This window comes from Macaca nemestrina, chromosome 8 (assembly GCF_043159975.1).
Source record: "Macaca nemestrina isolate mMacNem1 chromosome 8, mMacNem.hap1, whole genome shotgun sequence".
NCBI lineage: Eukaryota > Metazoa > Chordata > Mammalia > Primates > Cercopithecidae > Macaca > Macaca nemestrina.
Window position 1 is genome coordinate 11,613,285 of NC_092132.1, and position 27,972 is coordinate 11,641,256.

The 27,972-nt window shown below is 41.9% G+C and overlaps 1 long non-coding RNA gene across 1 annotated transcript; it reads left to right on the forward strand.

Moving 5' to 3' along the window:
• Positions 1-3,337: 3,337 nt before the first annotated feature.
• Positions 3,338-24,533, forward strand: LOC112428652 (uncharacterized). The gene is made up of 3 exons (XR_003020712.1): positions 3,338-3,435; positions 4,114-4,194; positions 24,259-24,533. It is a non-coding gene; the product is annotated as an uncharacterized lncRNA (long non-coding RNA).
• Positions 24,534-27,972: the final 3,439 nt, after the last annotated feature.

Here is a 27,972-nt window from a genome sequence, read left to right on the forward strand (position 1 = left end):
GAATGATTCATGTCCAAGGCAGGATGGAGACAGGCAGTGCGAAATTTCCTCACTCTACTCAGCATGGCGCATAGTTTAAAACAGGAATTGTTTATTTCTGGAGTTTTCCATTTAATATTTTCTGACCACAGTTGACCAACAGTAACTGAGACTACAGAAAGTGAAGCCTCAGAGAAGGGGCAACTGCTATAGTGCTTGACTCTGTGCCAAGCATTTTTCTAAGCATTTTACATTCATTCATTCATTTTATCTTTATCTTAAAAGATAAGTACTGTTATTATTACTATTGTTTCTATGAGCAAACGGAGGCGTCTAAAAGTTAATAATCCTTAGTTCTGTTAGTAAGAAACTAGTAATTGTCAGATACTGGTGTTTCAGTTTCACTCAATAAAAAACTCAGCTCACACATAATCCTCCTGAAATGAAACCCAATAATCCATAAGTTCTGTCTACCAGTAAACAGCTCACAATAATCTTTTTATGATTCACTCACTTCATACTTGGGACATGGAAACCAGAAATCATAAATCATTAAAGAAAGCTTCCAAACTGGAAAAGACAGACAAAAACAAGCAGTGGAAGGACAGAGTCAGAAGAAATGAAGTTAATACAGGAGATGGAAGAAAAATTTTCTAAAATTCATTTTTACCTCCAAAAGAATAAGAGAAGATATGATATCTGTCCAAAAAGAATAGTTAGCAACAAAAAAGAAACAAATGAAAAACAAAACAAAAAAAAGTCTTCAGCAATTAAACATGAAAAGAAGAAAAAATAAAATCTAGGGAAAAGCATAGAAAGCCTGAAAGTTTAAAAAAAAAAAAAAAAACTCTAACATTTAAGTCTTTAATCCATATTGAATTAATTTTTGTATAAGGTGTTAGGAAGGGATCCAGTTTCAGCTTTCTACATCTGGCTAGCCAGTTTTCCCAGCACCATTTATTAAATAGGGAATCCTTTCCCCATTTCTTGTTTTTGTCTGGTTTATCAAAGATCAGATGGTTGTAGATGTGTGGTATTATTTCTGAGGGCTCTGTTCTGTTCCATTGGTCTATATCTCTGTTTTGGTACCAGTACCATGCTGTTTTGGCTCCTGTAGCCTTGTAGTATAGTTTGAAGCCAGGTAGCGTGATGCCTCCAGCTTTGTTCTTTTTGGTTTAGGATTGTCTTGGCAATGTGGGCTCTTTTTTGGTTCCATGTGAACTTTAAAGTAGTATTTTCCAGTTCTGTGAAGAAGAAAGTCATTGGTAGCTTGATGGGGATGGCATTGAATCTATAAATTACCTTGGACAGTATGGCCATTTTCACGATATTGATTCTTCCTATCCACGAGCATGGAATAAAAACCCTAGAAGAAAACCTAGGCAATACCATTCAGACCATAGGCATGGGCAAGGACTTCATGTCTAAAACACCAAAAGCAATGGCAACAAAAGCCAAAATTGACTAATGGGATCTAATTAAACTAAAGAGCTTCTGCACAGCAAAAGAAACTACCATCAGAGTGAACAGGCAACCTACAGAATGGGAGAAAATTTTTGCAATCTACCCATCTGATAAAGGGCTAATATCCAGAACCTACAAAGAACTTAAACAAATTATAAGAAAAAATCAAACAACCTCATCAAAACATGGGCAAAGGATATGAACAGATATTTCTCAAAAGAAGACATTTATGCAGGCAACAGACACATGAAAAAATGCTCATCATCACTGGCCATCAGAGAAATGCAAATCGAAACCACAATGAGATACCATCTCACACCAGTTGGAATGGTAATCATTAAAGAGTCAGGAAACAACAGGTGCTGGAGAGGATGTGGAGAAATAGGAACAGTTTTACACTGTTGGTGGGACTGTAAACTAGTTCAACCATTGTGGAAGACAGTGTGGCGATTCCTCAAGGATCTAGAACTAGAAATACCATTTGCCCCAGCCATCCCATTACTGGGTATATACCCAAAGGATTATAAATCACGCTGCTATAAAGACACATACACACATACGTTTATTGTGGCACTATTCACAATAGCAAAGCCTTGGAACCAACCCAAATGTCCATCAATGACAGCCTGGATTAAGAAAATGTGGCACATATACACCATGGAATACTATGCAACCATAAAAAAGGATGAGTTTATGTCCTTTGTAGGGACATGGATGAAGCTGGAAACCATCATTCTCAGCAAATTACCGCAAGGACAGAAAACCAAACCCCGCATGTTCTCATGCATAGGTGGGAATTGAACAATGAGAACACTTGGACACAGGATGGGGAACATCACACACCAGGGCCTGTCATGGGGTAGGGGGAGGGGAGAGCGATAGCATTAGGAGATATACCTCATGTAAATGACGAGTTAATGGGTGCAGCATACCAACATGGCACATGTGTACATATGTAACAAATCTGCACATAGTGTACATGTACCCTAGAACTTAAAGTATAATAAAAATAAGAAGAAGAAGAAGAAGAAAAGTATAAGGATATTTATCCTTATGTAAATAACATCACAGTATCACAATATGCAATTCATAAAGTTTATATTAAAACATGCAAAAAGAAAATAAACTCTCAGAAAGCATAACAAGAAAAAAGAGAGAAAAAAGACTAAAATAAATCAAAATTTAGAAGATTAAACCAAGAGGTTCGACATATGGTCTTCCAAAATGAGCTAAAAGAAGAATAAGGTGAAATTGTCAAAGATATAAGACAGGGAAATTTCCATACCTGAAAGGCATGCACATCCAGTGACAAGTATAATAAATGAAAGGGCCCACTGAGCACTCAACATAATGAATAAGAAGTTGCCTTGTCATGAAATTTCAAAACTACAAGTAATAACGACATGATTCTAAAAGTTTTTATAGGGGGAAACATATAAAGAACCCATTTTATTAAAAATGGATTATCATGCAGTTAACTTCGGTCCTGTTTCAAGGTTCACGTGAATAATTCTGATCGATAAAACCCAAATTACTCAGTAACCCTAGCTACAAGGAAGTGCTTCTTCTTGTTGTATTATGACTTTTAACTTTTTATTATTGTGAAAATTTCAAACCATACTAAAGTTGAAAGAGTAAGATAATGCCCATCTATATAGTCCTCAATTGGAGTCACTGATTATGCCAGTTGGAGGGACACTGATGATGAGACTGAATTAGGATGCCAGAGGAGAGTCTATGAGACATCAAGGAAATTGAAGTAGCACTGACAGGGAGTGTCTCAGACTATGATAAGGATCTGACAAGGTCTCAGCCGACCTAACAGGGAGCTCCAGAGCCAAGATTTCCCACTGCACAGCTGGTATCATGCATTGATCAGTCACTGGCTGGGCCCTGCTGGGGAAGACTGTGGCCTCAGCTCCAAAGCACAATTGGATCCTGAAGGACCTAATGACTAGAAACTTCCAGCTGACTACACTCTGCAACTGACTGGTAAGTGCTTTCTTAAAGGGAAATTGGAGCAGTGAGCTTCTATAGCTGTGACAGCATTTTCTGATATTTTACCTTTTTTTTCCCCTAAACCATTTGAAGGCAAGTTGTAATCACCAGTCATGGCATTTTGACCACTAATTACACAGCAATATGAATCTCTTAACAACTAAACATTTTCCTACATAACCACAGTACAATGATCACATTGGATAATTATTTGAACAATAATATTATCTGACATGTTGTCCATATTCAAATCAAATTCCATTAATCATCCAATTAAGTCTTGTTTCTTCTGGGTGCACATGCACATGTACACATGTATGTACCTGTGTGTTTGAGCCATGATCCAATTAGGGGTTATGAGTTGCATTTGATTCTCATGTCATTTTATTCTCCTTTAACGAAAAATGGTTCTCTTACTTTTCTGCATTTTCAAGATATTGGTCTTTCTGAAAATTCCACGTCATTTGTCTTTTAGGATGAACATCAGAATTTGTCTTCTTATTACTTCATGACTAAATTCAGGATATAATTGTAATACCCCACTTTTTGGTGTTTTCGTTTGTGCTTTAAATAGTCAGTTGTGTTTTATGTGAGTTACAAGAAACGAGAAAACAGTCTTTTATATTTATCTACTTATTTACTATCTCTGGTGCTTTTTATTTTCTTTTGTAGATTTGAACATCTATAGAATATTACATCTCTTTGACCTGAAGGACTTGCTTTAGCATTTCTTGTACTACAAGTCTGATGGAGGTAAAATCACTAAATTTTAATTTAACTGAAAATGCCTTTATTGCACCCTTGTTCAAAGGATATTTTTGTTGGATACAGAATTCTGTATTGACAGTTTGGTTTGGTTATTGCTTTCTCATTCAGCACTTCAAAGATGTTATTCCATTATCTTCTGGCCTCCATTGTTTCTGACAACAAGTCAGCAATAATTCTTATGCTTGTCCCCTACATATAACATGTCTGTTTGCTCTGGCTTCTTTCATGATGTTTTCCTTATCTCTGTTTCTCAATCGTTTGATTATCATACTACTAGATGAAACTCCTTGTATTTATCAGGTTTTGATGTTTGTTTAACTGCTTGGACCTATAAATCATCAAATTTGGGGAATTAGAGACTATGGTTTCTTTGTTTCTTTAATTTTTTTTTTTTTTTTTTTTGAGACAGAATCTCACTCTGTCACCCAGGTTGGAATGCAGTGGTACAATCTCAGCTCACTGCAACCTCTGCCTCCCAAGTTCAAGCAATTCTCCTGCCTCAGACTCTCTAGTAGCTGGGACTATAGACCTGTACCACCGCGCCTGGCTAAGTTTTTTGTATTTTTAGTAGAGACGGGGTTTCACCAAGTTGGTCAGGCTGGTCTTGAACTCCTGACCACTCAAATGATCCACTCACCTCAGCCTCCCAAAGTTTTGGGATTACAGGTGTGAGCCACTGTGTCAGGCCAAATATTTTCTTTGCATTTTGTTCACCAGCTTCTCTCTTAGTGCTGATGTTTAGACTACTTGCTATTTTCACACAGAGCACTGGGGTTCTTTTAAACATTATTCAATCTTTTATCCTTTCCTTCTAATTGAGCAATTTTTATTATCTATGATCAAGTTCACTGACTTTTTCTTCTGCCATTTCCAATATTCTATTAGACCTGTTCAGTAAACTTTTTATTTCTGTTCATTTGTTTCAGTTATAGAATTTCTATTTTTTTCTTTCTTTTTTTTTTTTTTAGATGGAGTTTTGCTCTTATCGCCTAGGCTGGAGTACAATGGCGGAATCTCAGCTCACTACAACCTCTGCCTCCCAGGTTCAAGCAATTCTCCCACCTCAGCCTCCTAAGTAGCTGGGATTACAGTCACCCGCCACCACACCCAGCTAATTTTTGTATTTTTAGTAGAGATGGGGTTTCACTATGTTGGCTAGGATGGTCTTGATCTCCTGACCTTGTGATCCACCTGCCTCAGCCTCCCAAAGTGCTGGGATTATAGGCATGAACCACTGCAATCAGACACTATTTAATTTTATAGTCTACATTTTTCTATTGATTTTTTTATTTGCTCACTAATTAAAATCAAATTTTTTTATTTAAACATCTTTACAAGAGTATTTTTCAAGTCTTTTCTTAGTACAACATGTGCATTATTTTAGATTTGGTTCCTGTTGACTGTTTTATTTTGTTTTGATTTTTTCTTGTTTTTTACTATGAATCATATGTTTCTATTTCTTTGTCTATCTACTGAAATTTGCGTTGAATGCTGAATATTGTAGAAAAGACATTGAAGAGACTCTGGCTTCAGTATTGTCCTATCAAATTAACAAGTCATTCAATTACTGGTTAATCACCGGAACTTTTAGATGCTTGGTTTAACACTTCCTTCATTCAAGTCTGTGAAAAGCTGAAGGTATTTTCCAAACCTCTCTAACCTGAAGGGACCAAACACTAAACTCATTATTTTCTAGAGATCTTTTCTGTGACCTTGGTTAGGCCAGTTCCATGCTATGATCCCTATTGTTAAGACACAAGCTTTCTGGAGTCTCAGCTAGATGCTAGGGTGTTAATGATGGATTAAGGAGATGTCTCCACTCTGACAGGGCAAGAACTCCAACTTCCCTTGCACTTCTCCTTCCAAGAACTTCTTGACTTCTGGTATCTGTGTTCTACTCTTAACAGCATAGTATGTGCTATCTGGTAAGGCTGGATGGTTTGTCCTGTACATGTACAACTAAAATTCAGCCACAGACTCTCAGGGATTCTCCATCAATTCATGGAATCCCCTTTCCACAGAGATTCCTCTACTCAAGGCCTACCTTGAGGATTCCATCTGTCTCAAGCCCATAACTCTTAACTGTGATCTCTGTTTGGTCAGCTCACTGAGGCCATGCTCTCTGTTTGGACTCCAGCTTATTGTGCTGCAACCAGGAAATTGTTCTAAGCACAGAGCTGGATACTCACAAGATTCATCTCAGAAGTTTCCCTTCACTCAAGAATTGCAGATTTGCATTACCTACTGCCCACTGCCTGAAAATAGTTATCCCACATTTTTATCCAGTTTTGTATTTGTTTACAGCAGGAGCGATAATCTAGTCCCAGCCACTGCATCATGACCAGAAGCCTGTGAAATACATTTTTAACTTTTCAGACTCTAAATTATAGGAAAGAACAGAAAAGGCAGGATGAAATGGCTGTCGGGTGAGCCAATCCGTGGTATGATTTACCAACCTGGAAATATATTATCAATCAACTCCAAGGAAGTGAGAGCAGTTTCAGACTTGCCAACACTATAATAATGATAATGATAATAATAATAACAATAAATGTAAAATGGCCTTCTACATTTCCTTTCTTAGGAAGTACTGAAGGAGGCACTTACTGAGATGAAGGTAATAGAAAAGAGAGACCCAGGATCGAAGAGACAGAGGATTCAACTGAGGAGAGCAACATTAGCAAAAGAATGGCCATTGTGTATCAAGTTGAAAAAGTGATCTATGCAGACTGAAAGAAAAACATGATGCAGGAGGCAGGTTTTAAATACCGTAAAAATAAAACCAAGCCAGGCATAGTGACTCATGCCTGTAATCCCAGCACCTTGAGAGGCCTAGGTGGGTTGATCACCTGAGGTCAGGAGTTGGAGATAAGCCTGGTCAACCTGGCGAAACCGCATCTCTACTAAAAATACAAAAATTAGCCAGGCGTGGTGGCAAGTGCCTGTAATCCCAGCTACTCGGGAGACTGAGGCAGGAGAATCACTTGAACCCGGGAGGTGGAGGTTGCAGTGAGCTGATATCATGCCACTGCACTCCAGCCTGGGCAATAGAGCAAGACTCCGTGTCAAAATAAAGAAATAAATAAATACAACTGAAAGCTCATAACTGTGGTTAAATATTTGAAGAGCTATTTACAGGCATATGACGGAAGGTGGAAACACTAAAAAAGATAATAATAGGCAAGTAGAAAATAAACAATAGAAAATCGAGGCAATTATTAACTCCAAGTAAAACAAAAATTTGAAGGAAAAAGTTGATCTAACTGTGCACTACTTAGCTTAGCAGGGACCTATATTTATATAGTCATAATTCTATAAACATTGTTACTGGTTTAACCAGAGAGTCCTGTCTAAAATCCCGGCTCTACTTAATACCACTTACCTGGGTCAACTTGGGCAGCTTCTTTTAACTTTCTGAGCCTCAATTTCCCCTTCTACAAAATGTATAATCTCTCATAAGATTGTTGTATGAAGTAAAATAATACATACAAAGGCTCCCACAAAAGTTGACACTAAATATATATTTCTTTCCAAGGTTTTATTACTTGTGCACCCAGATAACTCTTTTGCAAAAGAAAGTGGTAAAATTGGATCTAACCCAGCCCCAGCTCCCACAGCTTCCTCATCCAACCCCAGCCTCAGGCATTGGAGCAGTCTATGCTGTGATCACACAGAACTGCTCACCAGTCCTCACATACATTGCACTGCAAGTTATACTGCTGTGCTATGATGTTTTGTCTGCCAAGAGTTCCCTCTTTAACCATCATGTCCATTCGTTAAGAACATCAATCTTGTATTATACTTCCAAAGCTTCCAATTATAATGAATTATTCTTTTGGTGTTTGGCACATTCTTAGTTGTATTGTGGTCTGTTTAAGTATCTATGTCTTTCACCAGATTGTATAAGCAAGGACTTTGCTTTAAATCAGTCTAACCAACACTTATTTATTGAGTAACTATCGTGTGCCAAGTACTGTGCACATTACAAATTGAGGATCTAGGATAATTTAGACACAAGTATTCATTCAAAAATGAACCTACTAAGTGCCAAGAATTCTAATGGGCATTGAGATCCATGTGACCATGAGAAATACGGTCTCTTCCTTCATCGTATTTGCAGTGTGGAGAGAAGGGTCAGGCACGTAGAGAGGGAATTACAAAGCTAAGTAATGTCTATGCCAGGAAAAGTATCTAGGTCAATGAGAGACAAAGAAGGGACACCACAGGCATGAGAATTCAGGGAAGGCTTTTTGGAAAAAGGAACTTCTAAACTAAAAATAAAATGAGTAGTAGCTCACTAAGGGATTGGAGAAGAGAGTTCAAGCTGAGGAAAAACATAAAAATAGGTACACAATATAATAGAAGCAAGAATAATAGGCAGTCCTCTCTACCTAGAGGAATCAGGGAAAGCTGTGGGGGCATTTGAGCAGAACCTTCAAGGATAAGTAGATAATTATTGGTAATACTCTCATTCTCTTTGTTGAACAACTATATTAATGCATTAGTAGTCATCCTTAGTCCAGAAAGAATAATCTAATTACTACTATAATAATTTTAATTCAGTAGTGTTATGTTTACTACATAAATGGTAGGAATTTTTATTATCGAAAAAGCATGGACTTACTTCCTTTTGAAATATCTACTACAAACTGAAAATTAATTTAGATCTTTGAATCTTGCTTATTTTTTACCCTATTCTAGTGTCCAATTTAATTAGCATTTTAAAATAAATTCAGGTTGCTTTGTAGAGGAAAACACAGAAAACTAGAAGAAAAGATTGGCAAGTATATCTCACGGCATTTACTACAGAGCAAGATTTCAAAACAAACTTGCATTTCAAGATTAATAATTTCGGTTGTAGTATTGTTATTTATAAATATATGGCCAACACGATTGCAAGAAGAAGCAAGTATCTAGTTAAACTGAGTGGTACAGGCTGGGCACGGTGGCTCATACCTGTAATCCCAGCACTTTGGGAGGCCGAGGAGAGTGGATCACCTGAGGAGAGGAGTTCGAGACCAGCCCGAGCAACATGTAGAAACCCCATCTCTACTAAAAATACAAAATTAGCCGGGCATGGTGATGTATGCCTATAATCCCAGCTACTCAGGAAGGCTGAGGCAGGAGAATCGCTTGAACCCGGGAGGCGGAGGTTGCAGTGAGTCGAGATCGTGCCCTTGCACTCCAGCCTGGACAACAAGAGCAAAACTCCATCTCAAAAAAAAAATAAAAATAAAAATAAAATAACCTGAGTGGTATAGACAAGAGTCAGCACAAAGAAAGGCGACTAGAATTGAAATGATATTTTCTAAGAGCCACCAGTGTGCTGACTCTGTGTCCTGAGGAATCAGAGACGAAGAAGTCACAATTTCTGCTATTCAAAATGTGCTTTGAAGGAAGAGTAATATTTCTCAGGCAAACAACAGTCTATATCTCTCAAGTCATCTCTTTCTTTATTCCTACAATAACTGTCATAACTTAGGCTCTCATTATCTCATATCGAGAGCATTAAAATATTCTCTTCCCTCGAGTCTTTCCTACCTATGTATTCTTCATCCTGTGAACAGAGTGACCCTTCTAAAATGTATATCTAAACACGAGTTTCCTCTTATTTGTCTGCATTTGACCTTCATTTTTGAAAGACACTTTTGCTGAGTATAGAATTCTAAGTATTTTGTCTTTTTGTTAAGTATTTTAAAGAGGTTGCCCCATTGTCTTCTGGTGTGTGTTGCTGCCAACAAAAAGTTTGTCATCATTCTCATTGTTGTTTCCCTGTACATAATGCATTTACTTTTCCTGGATACTTTTATGATATTCTGTTTATATCCGTTTTAAGAAAATTGATTACAATGTGCACTGGTGTCATTTTCTTCAAGTTTCTTCAGCTTGGAGAGTTCTCTGGGCTTCTTGGATTTAGGGGTTTGTAGTTTTTATCAAATTCGGAAAAATTTTGAACAGACTTCTTTGAATATCCTTCTCTTCCCCTTTTTCTCTGGGACTCCAATTACACATATCTTAGACCTTGTGAAATTACCCCATGGCACACTGATGGGATAATGCACATCAATGTTCACTTTATTTTCAGTATTTTTTCTGTTTTATTTTAAATGTTTTCTACTACTTTTTTTTTCAAGTTCACTAATCTTTTCCTCTGTAGCCTCTAATTAGCTATTAGTGGCATCTCATGCATTTTACATCTCAGGCATTTTTTATCTCTAGAAGCCTGATTCGGATCTTTGTCATATCTTTTACACGTCCATTTAACATGCTCATGTTTTCTTCTATCTTCTTAAATATAAAGAATGTATTTATAATAGCTGTTTTAATTTCCATATGTACTAATTAGATTATCTGTGTCATTTAACTAATGTCCGTTTCTATGGATTGATTTTTAAATCTTTATTATGGGTTATATTTTTCTTCTTTGAGTATCTAGTGCTCTTTGGTAGGATGCTAGATATTGGTGGCTTTTAATTTTGGGGCATTACATTTTTTCTGTATTCCTGTAAGTATTCTTCAGATTTGTTCTTGGGTACAATTAAGGTAGTTGGGAAAAAACTGATCTTCTCAAGGCCTATGTCTATGCTTTGCTAGGCAGACACAAACTGATCTGTCCCATAAATAAAACAATCCGCTTTTGAATACTTAACCTGATGCCCTTTGTCATATGAGGTATCTTATAATGGCTGTCAGGAATATGAATTATTCCCAGTCCTGTATGGCTCTAGAAATTTTTCTGTCTACTCCTTCCAGGTGTTTTGTTTGTTTGTTTGTTTTTTGTTTTGTTTTGTTTTGTTTTTCCTTCCTGGCCTCAGGCAGTTTTCTTTAGTGCATGTGCTGATTAGTACTCAGCTAAAGACTCAAAAACGACTCTTCCACAAAACTCCAAAGCTCTTTTTCTGAGAAGCTCGCTCCTCTCAGGAACAATGCTGAAAGAATCCCAGCCACATTGGCCTCCCTAAATTCTCAGTCCTGCCTCCTAAACTTAGGGAGACCACTGGACTCAGTCTGAGCTGCTGCTTCTTGCACTGCAGCCTGGAAACTCTCTCCAGGCAAAAGAGAGAAGTATTCCTAGAACTTGCCCCATTTGTTCTTTTTTCTCAAGGATTACTGTCCTGCACTGCCTGTTTTCTAGTGTATGAATACTGTTATTTCAAATATTTTGTCCACATGATTAGTTGTCTAAAGTGGGAGGATAATTTCAGTCCCTGTTACTTCATTATGGCTGGAAGTGAAAGCTGACCATGATTTAAACAGTTGGTAGCTTTTAAGTGCTTTCAGAAAAACATGCCAACTGAAAGCCTTAAGTCCAGGCCTGGAGCCTCTCCTTCTCTTTCATTTCCTGGTCCCGTGCTTGCCCCATGGGGTTCTGTTTGACCTTCATCCACTTCAATGGTGGTGTTGAGGGTCTCGAGATCCCTCTTGGGACCTGACCAAGAGCACATGGGCTCCAGGGTTAGGTACCAGGGGAAGTCGAAGAATCCCCATAGGACCCAAGCCTCCATTCCACTCTCCAGCTCCATTTTCCCAGAAATCTCAGCAGTAAACAATACACATTGTTTTCCCAGTGATTCTATAAACGAAAAGTGTTTGCTTCCTGTATGGCTTTCTTTTTTTTTTTTTTTTTTTGAGACAGAGTCTCTCACTGTCACCTGGGATGAGTGCAGTAGCACAATCTTGGCTCACTGCAACGTCCACCTCCCAGGTTCAGGCGATTCTCCTGCCTCAGCCATCCGAATAGCTGGGATTACAGGCGCTCGCCACCACGCCCGGCTAATGTTTTGTATTTTTAGTAGAGACAGGATTTTACTATGTTGGTCAGGCTGGTCTCGTACTCCTGACCCTGTGATCAACCCGCCTCGGCCTCCCAAAGTGCTGGGATTCCAGGCGTGAGCCACCGTGCCCAGCCTTGGCTTTCATTCTTGTATGTGCACTTCTCTTGGTCTGGATCTCCAGAGAGCAGAAGTGACTTTTGGGATCAGTATGCTGCGTCCCCACCCTAAATTCCTAATAAGACAAAGAAACTTACGGTATAGTCCAGAAGAAAGACACTTAAACAAATATGATAGAATGCTTCATGTAAATCCCTCATGAATTCTTGTCACATTAAATAAAATATAAGCACAAAGATACGCACTCAGTTCTTAAAGAACTCGGGAGAGAAGCCTATCACTTGGCCTGGGGCTTTCTAGGAAGGCTTTCAGAAGGAAGTGACTAGCCCCTTCCCTGACATTCACCCAGAAAATGTATTTCCATAATGACTTTCCAATGACAGTGACTCAATGGAACAACTCTGGCACTTTAGACACATTTTGACAACCTCCTCCTTTGGAGAGCTCGGCAGTTATTAAGATGGAAGAAGCCAGCCAGCGCCTCTGTCAAGTAGCCGGGAAGGTTCCTGCTGAGGCCATTATAAAAGGAAGCAGTGGGGGAAGGCATTAGGAGAGTTGAAGATTGGGTAAGGACCCCAGACTGGGTCTCCCCGAGCCTTTGATTAAGACAGGCCAAGTTTGTCCTCACCACTGCCAGAAACGTGCTTTCCGTGAATCCAGGGCGCAGAGTTCTAAACAAGGAGGCTGTTAAAAGATAGATTAAAAGGCATAAAAATAGTATTAGATTTCACGGCACAGTGAGGCCTGTCAAGTCCGGGCTCACAGAGTGAATTGCTTAAAGGCGATGATCAAAATGAGTCACCAGTGTCTGCTCGGATTGTGCTGATGCCTCTCGGAAAAGCAGAAGCCAGGACTATTGTTTGTGTCAAAAATACTTCTGAAGAGGCTACAGAAATCAAAAGGCACTGATGTGCCAAAGTCTGAAGGCAGGGGAAGGGGAGAGAAGAGAGGAGAGTCAGGGGCTCGAACATGCAGGAAGCAGATGAGCAAGAGATAGCATCTCAGGGCAGAGTTGTGCGAACAGAGTGGAGTTGAGTCCTCGGAGACCCTCACTTTTTCCAGCTCCTGCTAGGTGCTAGACCTAGTGCTGGGCACCTTAGGTATGATAACTCAGGAAACAAGAACCAGTTACTTGAGGGAGCGGTGTGGCCTTGAATGTGTCACTGAGCCTCCCTGAACCTCCGTGTCTTCTTCTGGAAAGTGAAGTTAAACAGCCATACCTCTCAAGGTGGTTGAGGATTTTACGTAAGATAACAGGGGCAAAAATGTCAAGCATCCAAAAAGCGCTCAATATACAAAGTTGAATCTGAAGACAAATCACTGGGCAACCCTAATCATAAGAACATTCACTGAGAACAGGTTATATGCCAAGTACTGAGATGAGCAGTCTATACTCAGGCATTACCTAATTTAAAGTCTCCAGACCTATGAGTTAGGTAATAGTTCCATCCCCATTTGACTTACAGAGAGACAGAGTCTTTATGTAAAGCCTGGGACAGTAAGTTGCCCAATGTCACACAAGAGAGAAGCCACAATCTAAAAATCCATCTGTCTAATTCCAAAAACCTGTGATCCCTCTCATTTTGCTGGCTGGTTGTCTAGAATGATAGAAGGCTAACATTGGCATCATCTTTAAGATGACTCAGTATCAAGCCCTCCACCTCCCTGCAGGCCTCCTTTACATGCGTGAACCCCTCGGAAACGTCCTGCCAACTGGCCAGCCTGCTCCTGTTTGCACTCTTCCCATGACGGGGTGCTCACTTCCTGCTGAGGCAGCCTGACCAATTTCCTGACAATTCGACCAGCTGGAAAGTACTTCTTTCTCCAGTCTATCGGATTGATTTCAGATTCAAGAGCAGCACCAAGTAGACGCATTCTCAATTGTCACTTCCAGGGAGGAAATCTTTGACAAGTTCCCACTGCTTTTTAGAAGTAAAATAGTCATAACTTGTTCTTCTTAAAAACTGCCAACAGCATGAAGAGAATCAAGACTGAAGACCAAAATTGCTTTTCTCTCCTCTCGATAACACTGTCAGCATGGAGCAGGCCGACTGTGGAGGAACTTCAATTGGGGCTAAATTTATATTCATTCAGGTGTCACCGGACTCTGCTTTCTTGCCTCTCTTCTCTGATCAATGCACTCATTAAAGGACTCAGGCTTGGCAATAGATTCACCTTAATGCTCGTCACCCTGGGGTTTCAATAACACAGGTTCTGAGACTCTAACAAGCTACTGAAGAATGAAAAGAGAAAAACGAAAAAAAAGCTTTATCTTTCCCTCCTTGTACAGAGTCCTGAAATTGTTTCTCTTTGTCTTTCACAAACAATTCTGTCTACTGTATTAATTTTATGGAGGAGCTTTGAGGGGCATATATGGGAAGAGGGAAATTGGGAAAATATTTATGTGGAGCAGGTGTACAGAACGAATATCCATCTATTTATTCCAAAACAGTGAGAAATGTGGATTGCATTTATTTCTGTTTTTCTTAACTTGGAAGATTTGTTTGGAAACTTAAAATAAAAGGTTTGTTTAACTTTTACCAAATTACGTTTTATTTGTCTTAATAGAAGGATACTTTCACTTCTACACATTCCGTTGTAGAATCTGTCTACATACTCATGTATTTTCACAGTCCCAAGCATGGTATGTATTGTGGGATCTGGCCAGCAGCCCACAATGCAACGGGGTTCTCTCTTTGTTCCCAGGCGGATCGGCAGGTCAAGAAATAATAGACATACACAAGATAGTGAAAGCTGGGTCCAGGGGTGTCACCACCTTCTGGTCCCATGGTGCCAACAATGCACTGGATATAGCAGCAATTATTAAGTTTAGTGAGGGTGGAGGTAGGTTAGTGAGGGATTTTGGGTCATTTGATTATGAAGTGAGATGGTCACATGGGGATGAAGTAATTCTTTAACATAACATCTGTATGCAGAAGTACAGTGTACAGAGGTAAGAATTTACAATATAGTGGGTGCATCAGTAATTTCTAACAGAGCCTTAAAACAGAAATGCAGTCTTTCCATAGTCTATGATTAGCAAGATGTTAATCAGCAGTAACAGTTGCAGCAAAAGCTGGTTAGAAACAATCTGTAGAAACAGGACGTGAAGCTAGACAATGGGTTAGACTAGAAATTGTCAGAAGGGAGTATGCCTTTACCCTAAAGAGGCCTAGAAGAACCATGGCTAGATGAGGGCATTTATAGCCCTATCTTATCCATATGGACAGGTGTCCCCCAATGCGTCCGTTTATAGGCTCTCCACGAGGGTCACATTCCATTCCCAGAGCTATGAACATTTGCTTTTCTGGGATAGGAATTTTGGTGATGTGAAACCTCCCTGACTGCATATCCGTTCACAGGTTCTCTGAAGGGGGAAGCACATCACATGCTGTTGGCTCATTCTGGCAGTCCAACCAGCATTGTCTTTACACAATCCTGCATGCAATTTTGTATTTACAATAATCAGGAGCATTTCATATTTTATTCCATAGCAATAGTTTCAGGTGTCTCCCTACATCTTCCCTTTTATTTTATTCTGTAGCAATAGTTTCAGGGGGTCTCCCTACAGGTATGCAGGTTGATATGTGATTTGGATCTGTGTCTCCACCCAAATCTCACGTCAACTTGTAATCCTCAGTGGGGCATGGTGGCTCATGCCTGTATCCCAGCACTTTGGGAGGCTGAGGCAGGTAGATCACTTGAGGTCAGGAGGTTGAGACTAGCCTGGACAACATGGTGAAACCCTTTCTCCACTAAAAATACAAAAATTAGCTGGGCATGGTGGTGCGTGCCTAATCCCAGCTACTCATGAGACTGAGGCAGGAGAATCACTTGAACCCAGAAGACAGGGGCTACAGTGAGCTGAGATTGCACCACTGCACTCCAGCCTGGGCAACAGAGCAAGACTCTGTCTCAAATAAATAAATAAACAAACAATAAATAAAATTGTAATCCTCAATGTTGGAGGAGGGGCCCGTTGGGAAGTGATTGGGTCTTGGGGGCAGATTTCCCCTTTGGTGGTGTTCTCATGACAACCAGTGAGTTATTAGAAGATCTGGTTGTTTACAGGTGTGTAGCGCCTCCCAGCCCCTCTCTTCCTCCTGCTTTGGCCATGGAAGATGCACTTGCGTCCCCTTCACCTTCTGCCATGATTGTTAGTTTCCTGAGGCCTCCCCAGTCATGCTTCCTGTATAGTTAGCAGAACCGTCAGTCAATTAAAGCTCTTTTCTTTGTAAATTACTCAGGTATTTCTTTATGGCAGTGCAAGTATGAACTAATACATATGTCATGTTCTTATTATTATTTACACCAAACAATTTATCATGAGTGTTCCCTGTGTTGCTTCACTTCTTGTTATTAGGTGATTGTTACTGAATAACTTGTGAAATAGAGGCTCTTAACCATTCTCATTAGATGATTTCCTTTTTTTCCATTAATTACCTAACATTAGTCACCTTCGTACCTTTATTTTTTCACAGGGAAATGATAATCACCTTTGAAGTCCCTCATTGTCTGTTTCTGTTATGCAAACCAACCATTTTGTCTGTAATAAAACCACTACCATAATCTCATCCACTTTGGGTGTCATGAGACTTTGCACTTGCAGGGTAAATGTATCTGATAGCAATCATTTAAGCATACCCTTACAATGATCCTGCATGGCAGATGCACTTGCATGGGTGCTCCAAGCTAGGGAATCCGGAAGTGACTAACCTGGAGATTCATTTGTTCCTAATCTATGGTAAATATCTGAGCCCCCACACTGCCCCAGCTCATGGAACATAGTTCCATACAGGAGATTAAGGCCCTGAGTTTTGGATTAAATGAAGGTTGCCAAGCAGAGGTCATTATGGGGAGGATATTAGTCTGTTTTCACATTGCTGATAAAGACATACCCAAGACTGGGCAATTTACAAAAGAAAGAGGTTTAATGGACTTACAGTTTCACATGGCTAGAGAGGCCTCACAATCATGGAGGAAGGCGGAAGGCACTTCTTATATGGTGGTGGCAAGAGAGAGAATGAAAGCTAAGCGAAATGGGTTTCCCCTTGTCAGACCATCAGATCTCGTGAGACTCATTCCCTACCATGAGAACGGTATAGGAGAAACTGCCCCCAGAATTCAATTATCTCCCACTAGGTCCCTCTCACAACAAGCAGGAATTATGGGAGTACAAATCAAAATGAGATTTGGGTGGGGACACAGACCCAAACCATATCAAATGTTAAGTGAAAATCATATATAAACTGCATAATATTTGTGGGTGGTTGTGGTTTTCCTGCTCAACTCACCACCACTGGGCCGTGAGGTTATCTTTTCCTAGTCACTGCCACTGGATCTTTTCTGTACATAAGGCAGTTCTCCTGCCCAGTCCACCACCACTGGACTCCCTCTCCCATACATAAGCCTCTAATGAAACCCCTTGTCTCATTTGCTGGCTCTGGGTCCTTTCTTCAGCTGCTTGAACTTGCTGCTTTTCCCACTGAGGCTAACAGTGGCTCAGCACAACACAGCCTTCTGAGAGTTAATGGCTGTGTGCCCACCTATTCTTCTGCAATAAGCAGTTTACGATGGGTGGGCCAGCTATTGAGCTCAGGAATTAATCTTCACCAGGTGGTGGTCACTGTGCTAGGAGCTACAATAGTCACGCTTATTTGGCAGATGAAGAAACTGAAGCACTGACGAAAATGTTCTGTGGCTCAGTGGTTGGGCTGACCCAAAGCCATGTGTTCCATCTGACATTCAAGATGGGCTCTGTTGACTTTGCCAAAACTGTAATTGTATAAAAGTCAGAGGTTAAGCTAAGGTTGGTGTTGTCATGCTACTACTATAGATACCATGTTTCTGCAAGGCTGGAAAAAGTCCTAAAATACTTTTCAATATCATAAGAAGAGAACTAATTCTATACAGTCATTGGATACCATTAAACACTGCCTTAGACTAGTGTACAACCGAGCTGCTATTTGGTCAAAATAGCAGCTGGAACTTGTGTGTCCCTACACACAAAGTTCTGTGCTAAGTGCCTCATGGGTGATACCTCCCTATCAGTTTCATTCCATTTTATAGACAAGGCACCTGAATGTTACAGAGTTTAAGAAACATATCTAAAGGCATGTGTGCAAGTGGTGGACCTGAAATCTAAAGCTTCATCTTTCTAATTTCAGAATCTGTCACCCTAACAACAGGTTAAGCACTGGGCATTCAAGCTGGCCACACCATGGAATGCATCTTTGTGAAACTTCTCTTTTTTTAGAAGAAAAATCTTACACTAAGAGAGGTTGAGTTATGGGCCCAAAATCGCATACTGACAGATCCATCTTTAAGGCCAGGCTCCCCAAATCTTCCTTTCAGAAGAATTCCAAATAATGTATCACATACATATCCACAAGACAGAGCTCAATTCCTTTCCTTTTGATTCTGGGCTAGACTTAGTAACTTGCTTCCAAAGAATGAGATACAGAAATGAAAATATAGAAACCAAGTGGACACTACATTGGTTAAGGTTAACATCACCAGTGATAAGTTATCTTGCTTGCTATCACATACCCATTTACATGCAACCGGAAAAACACTTCACCTCCATGATATTTTTCTAAAAAATCTATAACCCCAATCTAATCAGACCAGTTCAAACAGGGGGACATTCTACAAACCACTTGACTAATAGTCTTTGAAACTCTTTAGAGAATCAAAGAAAAAGATTAAGAAGCCCTTGGATCAGAAGAGACTGCATAGGTATGACAACTAAATGCAATGTGCAATTCTGGATTGAATTGGATCCCGTTGAGGAAGAGGACATCAGTGAAATAATAGGCACCAACAAAATGAAGTCTGTTAGCTCAGGGTACTAGACCAGTATTAATTTCTTAGTTGTCATAGTTGCACCATGGTTATGTAAAATGTTAGCATTAGGGTAAGCTAGGTAAAGGGTATGTTTGCAACTTTGCTATAAATCTAAAAATGTTACAAAACACAAATTTTCAGGTAATATAAAAATAAAAATAAACAGATCACCAAAACTTTAGCTGCCTGTTTCATGGCCATTTCCTTATAGCTTGTAATTCACTCACTCCTTTTTTTTGTTTTGTTTTGAAATGGAGTCTCACTCTGTTGCCCAGGATGGAGTGCAATTGCATGATCTCTGCTCACTGCAACCTCTGCCTCCTAGGTTTAAGCAAGTCTCCTGCCTCAGCCTCCTGAGTAGCTGGGATTACAGGGACCCACCACCACACCCAGCTAAGTTTTGTGCTTTTAGTGGTGATGGGGTTTCACCACGTTGGCCAGGCTGGTCTCGAACTCCTGACCTCAGGTGATCTGCCTGCCTCGGCCTTCTAAAATGCTGGGATTACAGGCATGAGCCACCGTGCTCAGCCTCCCTCATTCTTTACAAAAATTTTTTAAAAACCAAAAAAACAAAAAAACAAAACAGGGGTCCAAGAGGATATGTGTGAAGACCACTATTCACTGTAAACAACCCAGAGCAATTATTCTTGGAATGTGTATGGCCTCACAAACACTATGCCCTACACATACACACCGCACACTGCTAAGACTGGTTCCAAACACCTGGCTACATTATTTTCCCTTCAGGCTGAGAGCCTGAGGTTTCACTTGGCCACTGGCCACGGCAGGATTGTTCCATGTTATTTTTTTTTCTTTTATTTTCCTTTATTGGGGCAACAATGCTGCAGCTGAGCCTCTGTAGAAAGAGAACGACATTCTTTCCATTTTTTTTTAAGAGGAGCAGTTAAAAATACACATTGGTACGTACTGCAATTATCATTCAGAATAAACGCAGGAACGGTGACATTAACTAATGGGAGTGCAGCAGCTGCCGGCTTGTTGAAAGCCATCCTCAGCACAGTGTGGAGGTGTCCAGTGGTAATTGCTCCTTTAGTCTATCTGTCTGATGTCACGAGGGAATCCACTGGGTAAACCCAAGGCTGCTTTTTACCTCAGCATGGCCCAGAGTCAGCTTGTCCTCAATAAGGTGTTTGTTGGCAAGTGGGTAAAAAGCTACAATATGATCATGATTTCATTAACTTAAACTTTAGCAGTGCCTTTGATTAGCTGGAATTGGCCAACAGAAGACTCAAGGAAAACCGATAACAGAATAATTAATAAGAGGCACTAATGTTAACTGAAAACCAACCAAATGCCAGATAGCACCAGGCACTTGACCAGGTCTTTAATCCTCTGACCAATCTGCTGAGAAGCAATGCCGTGCAACTTGTAGAAATGGGGCTTGGAGCTGGGAAATGACCACCAGCTTACACTTCGGCAAGCGGCAGGCATGGACTTCTCTCCAGCCCAGCCCAGAGTGTCAGCATCATGCCTTGCACTCTAGGTGCTTAGATGACTGTTTTACTCATTTATTGATTCTGTCATACCCCCCATTCTAAAAAGGAATGGGGATGTCTTACAGAAACTCCACAAAACTAGAGAGAATATGCATTCCCAGCTGGGTGCGGTGGCTCACGCCTGTAATCCCAACATTTTGGGATGCCGAGGTAGGCAGATCGCTTGAGCTCAGGAGTTCGAGAGCAGCCTGGGCAACATGATGAAACCCTGTGTCTACCAAAACTACAAAATCTTAGCTGGGCGTGGGGACGTACATCTGTGGTCCCAGCTACTTAGGACGCTGAGGAGAGGGGATCGCTTGAGCTCAGGGCGGAGGTTGCAGTGAGCCAAGATCGCACCACTGCACTTTAGCCTGAGCAACAGAGTGAGGCCCTATCTCATTAAAATAAATAAATAAATAAATAAATAAATAAATAAATAAATATGCATTCCCAAAAGTATCTAGTGCAGAAGTTGGGACTGGAGCTTTCTCATGAGAATCTAGCAGTCAAAACTGCAAGATCCATGATGTAAGTGAGGAAAAAAGCAAACAGCAGAAAAGGTGGGGAGGGCACAGCAGGATACATGCTTAAGGCATGCACCCCTTCTTAGACTCTATCTTAGACACCAATGGAGTGCTACAAAAGCCGTAGACCATGTATTAAATCATTTATTTTCATTCTCCACAGAGTCTTGCACCTACTGAATCACAGGTGATGCAATTTGCTCATCTGTAAATAATAATATCCACTTCAAAAGAATACTGTGAATGTCATTAGGCAACACATGTCAGCATGTCAATGGCTCAGCACACGCCTGCCATATGCGAGGGCTTAACATAAATGTGACACAAGGTTATTAACTTGGGTTAAAATTGTTTAAAGCAGACGAAACTGCTAAAGGTTACATAGTAGTGGGATGACATGTTTCAGCACTGGCCACCTGTGGGAGAAGTAGAAGAGGAAAGAGAGAATAGAAGAGGGAAAGGAAGAGGGGAAGAAGGCAAGAAATAAGAAGAGAGGTGAGAAACAAATGGAAGGGAATGGGAAATGGGAAAATCAGAGGAGGACAGGGAGAAGGGAGAGATGGAGTGGAGAGAAAGAAGAGGGAAATGAGAAGTGAGGAAGAAGATGAAGGGGAGGGAAGAGGAGGGGAGGAGACCAAAGAGATTATCAATCTGATCAGAAACAGGAGCCTCTGCTCCTGAAGATTCCAGAGTGGGAGGAGGAAGAGGGAGTTCCCCCATCTTACTGGGCCTCTCCCCAGGCACAGACGCCACATGTCTGTCTACTTCACTATTGTCCTGTCACCTCCTCCCGTGGAGAACAACTGAGCTCCTCTGTGCTTTGGTGATATGGAAACGGTCCTTCCCTCTGCCTCTCAGAAGCTGGGCAGGACCAATCTCTATCCACTCACCCTTTCATTTACTCAAAAAATGACTGTAGATACCACAGCAAGCAAACAGATGAACCCCGCCCTGGTGGAGATGATGCACTACTGGAGGACGCAGGCAGAGAATTGGAAGTTACAACATGGGGTGTAAAATCTTTGACAAGAAAAGCCCAAGACAGGAACCAAACCTAGAGGAACATGGGAAGTTCCCCAGAAAAAGAAATGAATGCCCCCAGAGAGACGGAGGTTCCCTTGGAGTCTACCCACAAAGCGAGAGCTGAGAGCAGAACACAGGGAGGAAGCAGGATGTGCAAATCTCGGAGTTCAGCAGGAACATGGCAGATCCTGGAAACGGAGAGAGAATGGCCAAAGCTAGAACACAGGGCTGTGCTGGACAGGGTTGGGGAGGATCTCTAGCAGGAAGGAGAGACCAGGAAGGGATGGCCTCGGAGAGGACAATGAGAAGCTAGACTTCTAAACCGTGTCTTATCGAAGTCTTTTGTAATGAGACAAGAAGATGCTCTTGGTTGTTTTGTTTTGTTTCCAGGAACAGCCTCTGATGGCAGTACAAGAGGGGACCAGGCTGGGGAAGGAGCCAGAAGATATTGTGAAGGCTGTCCCAGGCAGTTCAACAGGACCTAGGGAGAGTGCAGGGTGCTGGGGAAGATATCCAAGGACTGGCTACTCAGTCCTTGTTGGACTGTATGTAGTATTGGGTGTTGGGTTGTGGGGAGATGCAGAGAAAGTCAAAGACAACTCTAGGGCTTCAGGTCTGGACAAGTGGTGGAGGGAGATGCTGTCCCTGACACAGAGAAAGAGAAAGAAGCTAGTTGGTCTTATACAGGTTTGTGGTCTTATGGGAAGGCTATGTAAATTACTCAGAGAAGATGGATATTTGGGTCTAGAATAGAGGTCAGCAAACTGTGAAAATGGCCAAGGAGAGGACGTTTTTGGTTTTGTGGGTTGTACGATCCTTGCTACAACTACTCACCTCCACTGTTGCAGCTAGAACGCAGTCACAGAGGATGCATAAGCCATTGGATGTGGCTGTGTTCCAGCCAAACTGATTTACCAAGGTGGTGACAGGCTGGATTTGGCTAGAGGGTCACTGTGTGCTGACCCCTGATTGAGAGCATCAGATAGATGTCTGGGCTGGAAACAAATATTCAGGGAAAGTGATTTGAAGTAATGAGTGTGGATTATATAGAGAGACATAGATTTAGATATATCTATTAAGACATATACTCTATTTTTCTATGTATAGATATATAGATGTTGAGAGATTTATTTTAAGGAATTGGCTCACATGACTATGGGCCTGGCAAATCTGAAGTCTGCAGGGCTTGGTAGCAGGCTAGGAACTCAGGCAGGAGTTGATGCTGAAGTCTTGAGGCAGAATTTCTTTCTTTCCGGGAAACCTCAGTGTTTGCTTTTACGGCCTTCAAGGAATTGGATGAGGCCCACCCTCATTATCGAGGGTGATCTGTATTCCTTAAAGTCAACCGCATCTGCAAAATATCTGCCCAGTGCACCTGGATTAGGTTTCAATTAAATGACTGGGTACTATATAGCCTAGCTGAGTGGATACATGAAAGTCACCATCACAGGGGTCATCTTAGAATTCTGCTACTCCACTTTTGTAAGTGGCCGCATCATGCTAATAACCCATGTTGTGGTTATGGTCAATGAAGACCCCAATATGTTAAGGTATCATTTCTGTTTTGATCCTAGATGCCCCAAGTGCCCATATCTATATCTATATCTGTATCTATAGATACATAGATATCTGTTACCCAGGCTGGAGTGCAGTGGCATGATCTTGGCTCACTGCAACCTCTGCCTCCCAGGTTCAAGCGATTCTCCTGCCTCAGCCTCCCAAGTAGCTGGGATTACAGGCATGTGACACCACGCCCGGCTAATTTTTGTATTTTTAATAGAGATGAGGTTTCACCATGTTGGTCAGGCTAGTCTCGAACCCCTGACATCAAGTGATCCTCCCACCTCAGCCTCCCAAGCTGCTGGGATTACAGGCATGAGCCACTGCACCCGGCCCAGTGCCCATATCAATATCGATGTTCCAGGTTATGTCTGCCTTTGTCCAAGAGCAGAACGGCATTCACTGCTCTTTCCCTGCCTGGAAAAGCCCCATTAAATGCCTCTCAGGTAAGATGGCCACCCAGCGTCCTCCTTCTCTGAGGCTAATGGGTTCAGAAGGTTGTGAAAGGGGTCACAAACTTCCTGCCTCCTTCCTCATGCAAGCCCTGGTCGTGAGTGCCTGCGTATCCGCAGTGGAGGAGCCCTGCGCGCTGGCAATTCTTCAGTGGGAGAAAGGCATTTGCAAAGCCTAATAATGGCACCATACATATGTATACATTTTACACAAAGCCCGTTTATTTTAAAAAAATCAATTTCTCTCCTACAGATGGCACATTGCATAAAGAAACGCGAACCCAGCAGCACCCCTGCCAGCGGCAATTCTGAGCGCTCATTTCCGTGTTGCCAAGACATTACATGGGAAGGCATGTGCGTTTAAGGGCATCCAATTGTTTCTGTACCAGAACAGCAGCAACATCCTGGGCAGGCCTTTCCTCTGGAGTTCATGTGCAGGTCGTACTGATGCACAACACGACCTAAAGGGACCATGGAGGAGGAAGGGACCCTAAATCCAGGCCAAATGGGAGCAGGGTTGTCCTCAGGTAAGTGCATGTTTGAGGTAAGATGCTACTAGCACGAGGGGAGCAGAAGCCTCCCGGAAACATCCACACCAGTGGCAACCATCATCAAAGGTGAGGCAGAGAATGACAGTCACAGTCACAGTGACAGAGTAGACATTTTTTGCAATGAGATCTTGGGATGGAAAGGAAGCAAAACACACTCTCATCCTGCAGCCTGCTTTCCCTGAAATGCTGCAGAAAGGAGGAAAATTTGTGTTGAGGGCCTCCAGACCATGAACAGGCAATGATCTCTAGAAGGTAGAGCAGAGGTAAATCAAAAAGATGACAGATATAGGGTCAAGAACCAGACACATAAAATAAGAGTCTGGTGTCCACACAAACATCATAGTATTTTGTATCAGTCTGAATAAAAGAGGTTGTGCTGTGTAACAAATAATGCAACATCTCAGTGACCTAAAGCCACCGACTTTTACATTTTACACAAAGCCCGTTTATTTTAAAAAATCAATTTCTCTCCTACAGATGGCACATTGCATAAAGAAACGCGAACCCAGCAGCATCCCATATTAAGGGCAAAAATAAGCATGAAAAGGAGAGGGAGAGAAAACAAAAATCAAATAACCAAGAAGGTCAGATAACCAAGAAGGTCAGAATAACCAAGAAGGTCAGAATGAAGACAGAGAGGGACAGGGGCTGATGAGAGGGTGTAGAGGGCCCACCTGTCCCACGCCCTTGCCACATGAGGTGGCTGATCAGAGGGCAGCCTTGCAGGGGATTGCAGCTGCAGAAGAGCTGTTCAGAAATGCAGAGCTATCCTTCCAGGCAGCCCTAGTCCTTCCCACGCAGCTTGAGCCTTAATTTAGGAATGTGGTCCTCAGGCCTCAAGGGGACCACCTCTGCACACTGTGGTGCCAGGGCCCCAAAGCCTGTGGGGCTGGTGGTGAAGGAGGAATCTGAGGTTCAACCTGGGGACCAGGAGGGTCATCTCAGCCTAAGGATCCGCCCTGCAACGCGGCGCAGAGACTTGTCCTCCTCACCCGGCCACGCAGGATCACCCCCAACACACACACTCCAAACCATGTGTCTCCCTCCTACCTGACCACGGCAACACCCGCTCTCAGAACCCACCCACTGAGAATTCACTACCAAATTTGAGAATTAAAGCAGGAAGGGCCTTCATGGAAGAGAAGAAAGTCTTTCTGTTTGTGTGTTTCTTGCTCAGTAACCAAATGCATCTCAATAATAAAATAACCCAGAGGGAAGGAGCATCAGGAAAATGGGTTTATTTATGGTTTCTAGCCAGGACCGTACTTAAGTTTTTCTGATATTCATAATTAGTTGAGGAGGGAAAGATCACTGACTTTTCAAGCACCATGTCTTCATTAGGCATATGGTCCTTAGGCCTTGTGGGAACTGCCTCTGCACCTGTGGTGCAGGTGCCCTAAAGCCCATGGGGTTGGTAATGGAGGAGGGAAAATCTGAGGTTCAGCTCAAGAATCGTGTGCTCTGGGAGAGGAGATACCCAGGGCCTGCATGCTGCCTGTGACCATCCACAAGCTTTGTGTCTCTGCACAAGTCCCTTAGCACCTCTGAGTCTATCTCCTCAGCTCTAAAATAGAAAACAAGAAGAAGCTGGATTAAAGGCTGGCAAAGGCCCCTTCCCACTCTAAATAACATACTGTTATGAATGCCAGGATTTGGGCCCCATTTTATACCAGTCTAGAGTATGCTAAAAAACTTCGACACCTTATCCTCTCCACCTGGGCTACACTTGACCTTTCCTCTCATGTAGGCAAGGTCCCTGGAGGCAGACTCCACGTCCCACCTTGATATGGTTTAGTTGTGTCCCCACCCAAAATCTCATCTTGAATTATAATCCCTATAACCTCCATAATTCCCTTGTGTTAAGGGAAAGACCAGGTGGAGGTAATAGAATCATGGGGGCGGTTTCCCCCATGCTCTTCTCATGATAGTGAGTGAGTTATCATGAGATCTGATGTTTTTATAAGGGGTTCTTCCCCGCTTTGCTTGGCATTTCTCCTTTATGCCGCCTTATGAAGAAAGTGCCTTGCTTTCTCTTCCCCTTCCACCATGATTGTAAGTTTCCTGAGGCCTCCCCAGCCATGCTGAACTGTGAGTCAATTAAACCTCTCTTTTCTTTGTAAATTATCCAGCCGTTGACAGTTCTTTACAGCATTATGGAAATAGAATAATATACCCCTCCTACATCCTCCCTCTGACTGTCCAGAAGTGGAGATGCACCATAGATATTCTTTCAAGAGTCATCTTGAGACTACACAAACGACAAACCCTTCTAGGCCTCAGTGTTCTTTGCTCTTGTCAGCTTTACTTAGATACGTTAATTCACTTGTAATAAGAGTTCACATTTTCTTGACACTTGCTATATGTCAGGCATTGCTTTAAACAGGTTCCTTTTTCTAAACTTTCTCATATTCAGTCCTCCGTAATGTGATGAGTCAGAGGCTATTATCGTTAACCCCATTTCACAGATGAGTTCACTGAGACACAGAAAGGTAAGTACCTTTCCCAAGGTCATACCTCTAGGGAGGTGAGCAGCAGGACCCAAACCTGCAAGTGCAGCTTGACAGCCTATGCCCTTCAATTTCTATTGATCTGTCCACCCATCCACTTCTAGAGGCTTCGCTCTGCTCATGCCTCTTCCTTTCTTCTAAAGGTCAGCCACCATTTCTCTGCTCAGGATTATACAGTGTCTTTGTTTCAAGACAGTTGCTATCTGTGTACAACTATGGCCTCCCATCATCTCTCAAAACAAAAGCCTGAGAATAGGAGAGATGAAAATGCAACTTTTGTAAGATTGTGTGTGTGTGTGCGTGGCAGGGAGGCCAAGGACTCTGTGCCAATGCCAGCTGTGAATGGAGCTGGGGGTCTCCACTGTGTCCCTTCCTCATCCACTAAACCCCAGCAGGCCAGCTCTATTGCAAGAAACTCCACTCTAGCCCAGAAGATATTTTCTAATTTCACCTCCTTGGAGTTTTCATTTCAGCAATGAATCTTATCAAATAGCTATTGCTCCAGAAGCATTTTCAAAAAAGAAATGAAAACCACGATCACCAAGGTGAGGAAACAGATGCATTTTATGCAGTTGTAAAAGTGAGGAGACCAAAATCACTCTCCTACCCGGAAAATATGCTCTTGTTGGCCCCTGATCCAGGCTTCCCTGTGTTTCTGACATCAGACAAAGAGCAGCAAAGGATTTTACCCAGTGATGCCTGTCTGCAGTCTCCTCGGGCCCCATCTCTGCCCTCACTCATCTCTGGAAGACCAGGTCTGGTGGAATGAGCATCTGTCCATGGCTCCATTTCCTCCCCTGTCAGATGATGAGACTAACACCTGACCTGCCGGCGGTCACCAGTGTGAAATCCACGTGGCATGCAAAGTCTACCAAAGAGCCCGGAGCACCGGAGGGTGTCTGTGAATGA